Source organism: Octopus bimaculoides, chromosome 2, assembly GCF_001194135.2.
Source record: "Octopus bimaculoides isolate UCB-OBI-ISO-001 chromosome 2, ASM119413v2, whole genome shotgun sequence".
In the NCBI taxonomy this organism is placed as follows: Eukaryota; Metazoa; Mollusca; class Cephalopoda; order Octopoda; family Octopodidae; genus Octopus; species Octopus bimaculoides.
Window position 1 is genome coordinate 168,288,875 of NC_068982.1, and position 8,406 is coordinate 168,297,280.

Below are 8,406 nucleotides of genomic sequence, written 5' to 3' on the forward strand. Positions count from 1 at the left end.
AGAGAGAGAGAGAGAGAGAGAGAGAGAGAGAAAGAGAGAGAGAGAGAGAGAGAGATAGAGAGAGAGAGATTTGTGAGGATGTGTGGGTGAGTTACTTGTTGTGCGGTTTGTATAGACAGATGTATACATTATGTATGGAAGTATTATATGCATATGTATGCAGACATATACGTAGACGGCGGCTGCCTTTTAAATGTCTGAAATCTTCAAGTGCTTCTTGTTAGTTTCCCTTTTTCTGCTAAGGATCGGTAAGACAGGTTCTCACCGGCTTGTGGTTATTGAAAAACTGTAATCTGGTCATATCTAATAAGTTAAGCACCAGGAAGCTTTCCCTATTTTGAGCGATAGCCATTCAAAAAGCTTCAGATTGATCGTTAAGAACCTTCCAGAAATAGCCAAGTCTTCTTTAAAGCAAATAAAGAGACTTAACAAAAGGAAGGTGCATTTAACAGTAAAATGCTATCCAGGTAAATCTAAAAACAAAATGCTGAAACCAATTCGAACGCAAGTTGGATTTGGTACAAAAAATAACATTCTTGATATATATTACGTTTTGATAAGAGAGATACAGAAATTTGGCAAGTGAGGAACATTCGGTAATATCAACCCCCGGTATTTGACAGATTACTTCAAAGATACCTTATCAATCCTCAAAAGGTAATGATGACCGCAGCGGGATTTGAACTTAAAGAATTGGTATATGTACCACAAGGTATTTTGTCCGATACTCCAAATGAACAGCTGCTTTCATTTGATTATCATTCCGTGCGTGAAGACACATAGCCTAGTGGCTAGGGTGTTGCACACACGATCGCAAAATGTTTCTTTCAACTTCTGGACCGTGTGGCATGTTGGGTTATTGAGCAAAGCTCTTCATCGCACTTTGCTCCGCGATTACTTCGGCCCTGACTTGTGTTATACCATGCATTACTTCAAGGAAAATCGATTTGTTAGCGGGAATGAAATAATGTACATTACAAACATTTGATCACAATAAACAAATTATTTGTCTGAGTTTATCAGCAAGAAACGGCAGAACGGTTTTTGCCGGACTACAAAAGACTACCATATATAAATCATTTTGTGCGTATGTTCGTATATCTAATATTTTCTATTATTTCACACGTTAATTCTACTCTTATTACCCAATACAGTAGTGAAAGACTTTTGAAAAGAGTCTCCCCTATGTTTATTCTTATTGTTTACAATTTGTGCACAAAGAGTTGTATGTTATGTAATTTTGTGACCAAAATATGAGTACACTGAATGCTTGTGTACATGTAAACTAGAAATCTTGTGAAGGGAATTTCAGTACAGGATGTCTCTCATAGCTAATAAAACTGAACTGAAAATCTTTTAATGGGGGCTAGATGAAACCCCCACTGACATTTAAAGGAAGCATATCGAAATTTAATTTAGAAATTTCTATAAAATAAACTTATTGAAACTATTCTAGGTTTATAGATGTTTAGGAACGTTTTAAAAAAGAAAAATCATATTAAATTTTTATATATTTGTATTAAAACAAAATTCAAAATGCTTTCAAAAATTCAATGTTTTTCTTTATTTAAAATTCCTTATAATATTTTGTTTAATTTTTAATGAAACAAATGCTCAAAAGCGGGAATTTTGTAGGAGGGGGTTCTGATATGAGGCTTTTGCCGCTCTCTGCCTTTTAATTTTATACAGCATTCTGATTCTACAAAGTAACGTGTTTAGTTGAGTTTTATTCTATACTTTAAACTACTTTGTTCAGTTTGTTGTGCCATTAAATAAAACTTCAATGGTTATTTCTTATTTTATGTGATGCAATGTGGAAATAAATCATTAACAATAAAACTCATCAATTCATAGGCTATTATTATTAATAATAATGTTGGAAATGGTTACAGCAAAACTCATTTAATTACAAAGCAGTTTGAAAAACCTACCCACATGCTTAATGTGAATCTCTTCATCAATAGTATATAGCTTATGTTGCTTTACAAAATTTTGGCATAAAACTCCACAGAATAACATACATATTTCAGTCATTTAATCTACTTTCTCCTTTCGTGGGCATTTATCCAACGCTCTCACGACTAATAACACATCCATCCAATTCATAGATTCTGATTAGCATATCGAAATGGCATTCAGCGACTTGTTTTCTGAGTTGATTCATTTGTCTAAATTTTCGCTACGTGTCCGCACGTAAAAAAGTTCCCCCACGGGCCATTTTATTTACTAAAACGCCAAAGTTTGAAATCCTTTTGAAGTTCATAATTTCTTTATGACCCTGAAAATTTTAAACCATTTAACTAGCTAGTTATTGCAGTATTTTCAGCTAATGAATGGAAATTTTTATACATATGAAATTCACCAGAAAGTATGAAGTCACAATCTGCAATTGAGGATAAATCAAATGTTGACCAGTCTTGTGACATCTCTTCTGAAAGCTTTTCGACATAGCTACAAATAGCTATTCTATAATATTGAATAATACAATTAATGCTTTAAAGAGATCAATTAGATCTTTAAATCTACTTTGTATATAATGTCATAAATTTCCTGCGACAGTATCTAACTACATGAGCATGACATGTCTTCAAAATATGTGATGCATGCCTCATATCTTTTTAATGCAATACCTTGCAATGCAAGGTATGATTTCATTAAGTGGGCAAAAGCCAGAAGCTATATCGTAGTACTAAACAATTTCTTTAAATTTGTGTCTTTTGACTAACATCGACAAAAATTAGTACAGATTGTTTTCATAGCAGTCTCAAAATTTTTGTTAATTTTTAGTTATATTTCTTTCCGTTCATCAAAAATCCCTAGACTTTGGTAATGTATTGCTCAACTAAATGTAGAATATCTTGATTGAGTCTTGCTATGGTACCATAAACTCTACCCATTATTACTGTTGCACCATCTGACGTAAATATCACAATTTTATGGTGTAGATGAGCCTGAGTTTTCACTTTACAAAACTGATGATCGCTAAAACAATCGAAAAATCATGTACACTCGTTACTGAACTATACCAATAAAAATACCTTTCATACTCAGAACAGAATAAGACACGTGTTGGCTGAGATGCCCACGCTTTCATCAACTGTTTACTTTTGAAAATTTGCTTCAAACAATATAGTTTCTTGAAGTTCAAATATAATTTCTGTTCATCTGCTGCAGCTAATGAAACATTTTCTTACATGAGCCTTTGTGCATTCTCGTTAATCGGTTTTTATGTCAAATAACACGTAAAAACATCAAAGTTTAGAATATCATTTCACTTCTTTCCACTTGCATCGTCCACATTAATTCACTGCAAACATATAAGTCCCGGTTCTGAATCATACATAAATATTTCTCGAAACGCAAGATTTTATAACTTCAGGAGCTTTTGGTGAAACCGTTTCCATGTTTAAAAACATTTTCGATTATTGTAAACTTCGAATTCCTCAGAGCAAATCGATAGTTTTCAAACAATTTCTTTTTTATGGAAAACGAAAAAGAAAAAGGATTCAGAGGATATCATCCAAATTTGAAATAGATCTTCATAAATGACACTGTACGAGCACTGGCCTTTAAATGTTTGTGCAGTCTTGCTGTTGATGCACAAACTGAAGCGAGAGGGATGGGAGAATATAAATCGTTGATGTTCAAGTGAGGTGTTATTTGATTAAAAACAAACCCCAAGTAACTGGTTAATAGAAACATTTAGCTAAAAGATTATTTTAAAATACCAAACACTATAAATTAACACGATATTTAAAAATATCTAACTTGTCTGCACACAGAAGGTTAGTTTTATTTCTTCTGTACGTCTCTTATAAAATATGTGCTGGAAGCATTTATGCGGATAGTTAGGAGAAACTGCAGTGCCATCATGTATACAAGTAAAGTATCATTTCAGTTACAGCAATATATCGAGGGTAGTAAAGTGACTGAAGGTATCTATTAAACCACAGTTAAAAATCATCTCTGATGCTACTGGTGATGAATCAAAACGTGACATGTAAAAAGCTATACAGCCTGCCTCAAACGTGTCACAAAAATGATAGAATTAACAAAAACTAAGTACATAGATATTTTACTATATTTTGTACATGAAATTCACATTAAAACTTCATTGCAATTTAATCTGTATTCAAGGTTATACAATACAATTTCAAAGAGAAAAATCGATAATCAATATAATGTATGCATATCAGTCGCATGCATTCAAGATGCAGGCATACTGCGCTACACAACATGGTCTGCAGAACGTGTGAATATACAAGACATGTATATATGTGTGTGCGTGTGTGTGTGTGTGTGTGTGTGTGTGTGTGTGTGTGCGTGTGCGCTCGCGTGTGCGTGTGCGCTCGCGTGTGCGTGTGTGTATATATATACATGTATGTATATATATATACATATATATATATATATATATATCAGCATGTTACAGAATTGCTTCCTGAAGAAGGTCACTCAGTGAAATCCGAAAGGTTCCATGGCAGAAGACACCTTTCGGCTCTGTAACTGTCCATACGTACCCTGCATCGTTATAACAACTCTTGGTAATTGTTGCAACCGAGCGAGAATGGGAGAGCAAGTATGGCTGCTCAAATCATTCCCTCTATGATAATAAACTCCTGCTACTTTGGAAGCAATTTATCAAGAGGTTTCAAACGGGCGCTGCGGTAAACATTTACAAAAACTATGGAGGTCAGGATCCTAAGACTTTGTGTGTGTGTTTGTATACCTGAAACATTTGCTATATAAATAAATCTACACCTATTTGTTTTCCAAGCATTAGATTTTACATGCTATTGCCCTTTTAAGCAATTGGAACAAAAATTGTGTATCCTCTTACAAATCTGCTTCTGAGCAATTATTGCCCATCAGTGAAGTTCAGCCTTATGTTTCGACTACAAAACACGTAGTAATTTTAATCGCTTTACATCACACATGGCTCATCACCATATAAAATCAATTGACTTATATTTGCAGGTAATACGTTAGTCGCCCACGTAATTAAGTAGGATATTTATACAGACCACATGAAAATGTGTAATAAAGATAAATCTACATTTATTTGTTTGAAGACCAATTTTCAAGACAAACTTTGGCTGCTGATCAAAGACCATATGCAATATGTTTCAATTTCCATACTCATTATTTGATTTTAGCGCATTTATAATGAATATTTTAATGAATATTTTTGTGAATAATGCTTATTATTGATTTCGATAGATTTACATTAGAGTGTTTTATATTTTATAGATTAATATGGCAGTGAGCTTACAGAATCATAAGCACGCTGGACAAAATGCTTAGCGACATCTCTTCCGGCTTTACTTTCTGAGTTCAAATTCCGCCGAGGTCGATCTTGCCTTCTATCCCTTTCAGGATAAAACAAATAAGTGCCAGATCTTCCCCTTTCCCAACAAATATCAGACCATTTGCTTATAGTAAAAAGAACATTTTGTGGATTTATAAGCAGCGGAAAAGTAGCGCCAGTATTATTCTGGAACTAGTGAGGACAACATGACTCCAAAAGTTCATATCGAATGCTTGTAAAAACTTAGAATCTGTTAAAGCCTAAGGGATAAGATGTAGTGTTAAAACAGGTGAGACATCTAGTCTGCAGTCCAAAAGTATGCATTTTTGGTCCAATGAATTTGTTGCCACGAATGTAGCTTAAATAGTGAAAAAGAAGGATGTGAGAGATTAGACATCAAATGTAGGTCCAAGCCTCATTTGACATTGACTAATCTTTTTCCTTAAGACGCAGGCTTGGCTGTGTGGTAAGTGGCTTATTTCCCAACCACACGGTTCCGGTTTCAGTCCCACTGTGTGAAACCTAGATAAATGTCTTCTACTACAGTGAGTGGATTTTGTAGACGGAAACTAAAAGCCCGTCGTATAGACACACACACACATGTACGTATGTGTGTGTAAGCGTGTGTGTGTGCATGTTTTTGTGTTTGTATTTGGACCCCTACAACCGCTTCAAAATCAGTGGAGTTGTTTACGTTCACGTACATTAGCGGTTCGACGAAAAGAGAACCGATAGCATAAGTACCACGCTTAAAAAATAAGTACTAGGGTCGATTCCTTTAACTAAAAACTCTCCAAGGTGGTGTCCCAGCATGGCCGCAGTCTAATGACTGACTCAAGTAAAAGATAAAAGATAAAAGACATCCTTCGTGTCTAATGCCTATATTTAGATTCAACGTGTAAGAAGCCATCTTAGTTTTTTCTTACATGGTATTAAAACATTAAAATATAAACAAGAGACAAAAACATAATTACATTTTCAGAAATTTAAACTAAATCAAACCTGAGCATTTATAACGATACATCTACGGCGTGTACAATGAAAGTAGTCATTTTATCATGAGGTTGCGTTTCCTGGATTAGTGTCCAAAATGTCAAGAATATAAAACATGCTACATCACATGCATACTTCTAACTGCTACTCGAAAAGCATTGATCTTCCGGTGGTCTTTCTTCCGGTACAAGAATTACAAAGTTAACAATCTATGAAAGGCTTTGGTGCCAACATCATAACACGCCTATATCAGTCAGGTAGATCAAGAGACAAATCCTTAATACATCAACAACTGCAAGTATTGTACAATTCATCGCCGTGCCTCACACGATTCCTTAAATCCTTCATACTTTCGGAAGCTCGTTTTATCTATCCACTCCATAATGCTACCGTAAGGAGCTGTCAATTTTAAATTCAGGATCCTGTAAAATGGTCGAAGCATTGCTTCGTTATAGATTTGAAACGAGCTTAGTTTTTATAGATTCTCCAATAATAAGGTTCATTAAAATTCAAAACTTAGCACGCTTCATAACGTCACAGCATCAACATCTTCACTCAGCCCTCTTCCATACGCATTAATTTTATAAGCTCACTTTCTTCATAACAGGCCCTTCTTCATAACAGGCCCTTCTTCATAACAGGCCCTTCTTCATAACAGGCCCTTCTTCATAAACTGACAGATTTCTCTGGTCGTGATATGTCGCTGCCCTTATTATTCTAGCGAGATTTCCATTTGCTCTTCACCCACTTCATCAAGACCGTATGATCTTCATTTTATCTTAACGTACATCTTCACTTTGAAATATTCATTGATTTTATTTCATCATTATTATTTGTTCCTTCCTTCTTAATTATATTACATATTATTAAGGTCTACGATACGAATATATATGAGATGTCTTTTTAAAAAGGGTTAACAGACACAACTCAATAATTGCAATGATTTTCTTTATTATCAAGTACGTATTGTCTGAGTTTAGTTTTCTGAACATGTCATAAGTGTTTTTCGAGTTCCAGTTTAGATTGAATTTTAAATAGTTCAGTCCTTGGAAATAATAAATTTATATTGAAGTTGTAGTACTTAATGATATTATCTTTCTGCTTTTTGGATGACTTTGTTGCTTTCTTCCTGTTTCCCACTCACTATATATATATATGTACATTAAGTCAGCACATTTTACGTACACAGCATGATCAAACTTGATTCAGTTCAATAAAATTCAATTGATTACCATTATATACAACAAATATAATAGTTACCAAATGACAATAAAGGTTTCATTTTCATTTAGAACAAAATATTGTGCATATAAAGACGAGGGAAAATAGGATGTTTCCAAGGGTTGTCTCTGCGCAAGCTAAGTGAATTCGCTACAACAACACATACATGCACTTCAGCCCGAGCCATACAAGGAATGTAAACTATTCAACGTAATGTAAACGATAAACTAGCATATTGATATCCAACATAAGCTCAAGCCCACACATTCGGGGAGTGTATAATCAATTATATCGACCACAAAACTTGACTGGTACATATTTTATCGACCTCGATGTGATGAAAAGCAAATCAACATCAACAAGATTTGAAGTCAGAAGGTTTGAAATATGACAAGATATTTTGTTCGTCACCCTAGTGTTTCTTCTATTCATCGATGTTTTGTTTTTGACCTTTTTTTCACTAACATACTGCTTTCTCATATAGGTGCAAGGAAGGCATATTCTGGGAGTATATATTTAACTTCTGCAAGATCGTTACTCGACAAAGATTATTTTATGGATTACAAAGAGTTACAAAGGGATAAAATGTAAAAGCTAACCTTGACAGAAGTTGAACTTCGAATGTAGAAGGAAGCATCTAAATTCTGCAAGTATTCCATCCATACCGTACCATTCTATCGAATCACTTGTATATATATGTATATGTGTGTGTGTGCGCGTGCACTGATGTATGTGCATGTATATATGTATAAAGTTATAAACGTATTTGTGCATAAGCAATAACATACATATAAATATAGATACGGGTATTTCTATAAATATGCATATATGTGTGCGTGTGTGTGTAGCTGTATATATATATATATATATATATATATATATAT

At 34.1% G+C, this 8,406-nt stretch overlaps 1 protein-coding gene across 11 annotated transcripts in view; it reads left to right on the forward strand.

Moving 5' to 3' along the window:
• The window catches only part of LOC106869336 (5-hydroxytryptamine receptor 4), a 337,418-nt gene that overhangs the window by 61,333 nt on the left and 267,679 nt on the right, over positions 1-8,406 (forward strand). The window contains exon 2 of one of the 11 annotated variants that reach the window (XM_052965713.1): positions 8,007-8,172. The exons of the other annotated variants lie outside the window; for them this stretch is intronic. The gene's annotated coding sequence lies outside the window, so the exon portion shown is untranslated. Of the gene's footprint in view, positions 1-8,006; positions 8,173-8,406 lie in introns of those variants that run through there. 11 annotated transcript variants of the gene reach the window in all.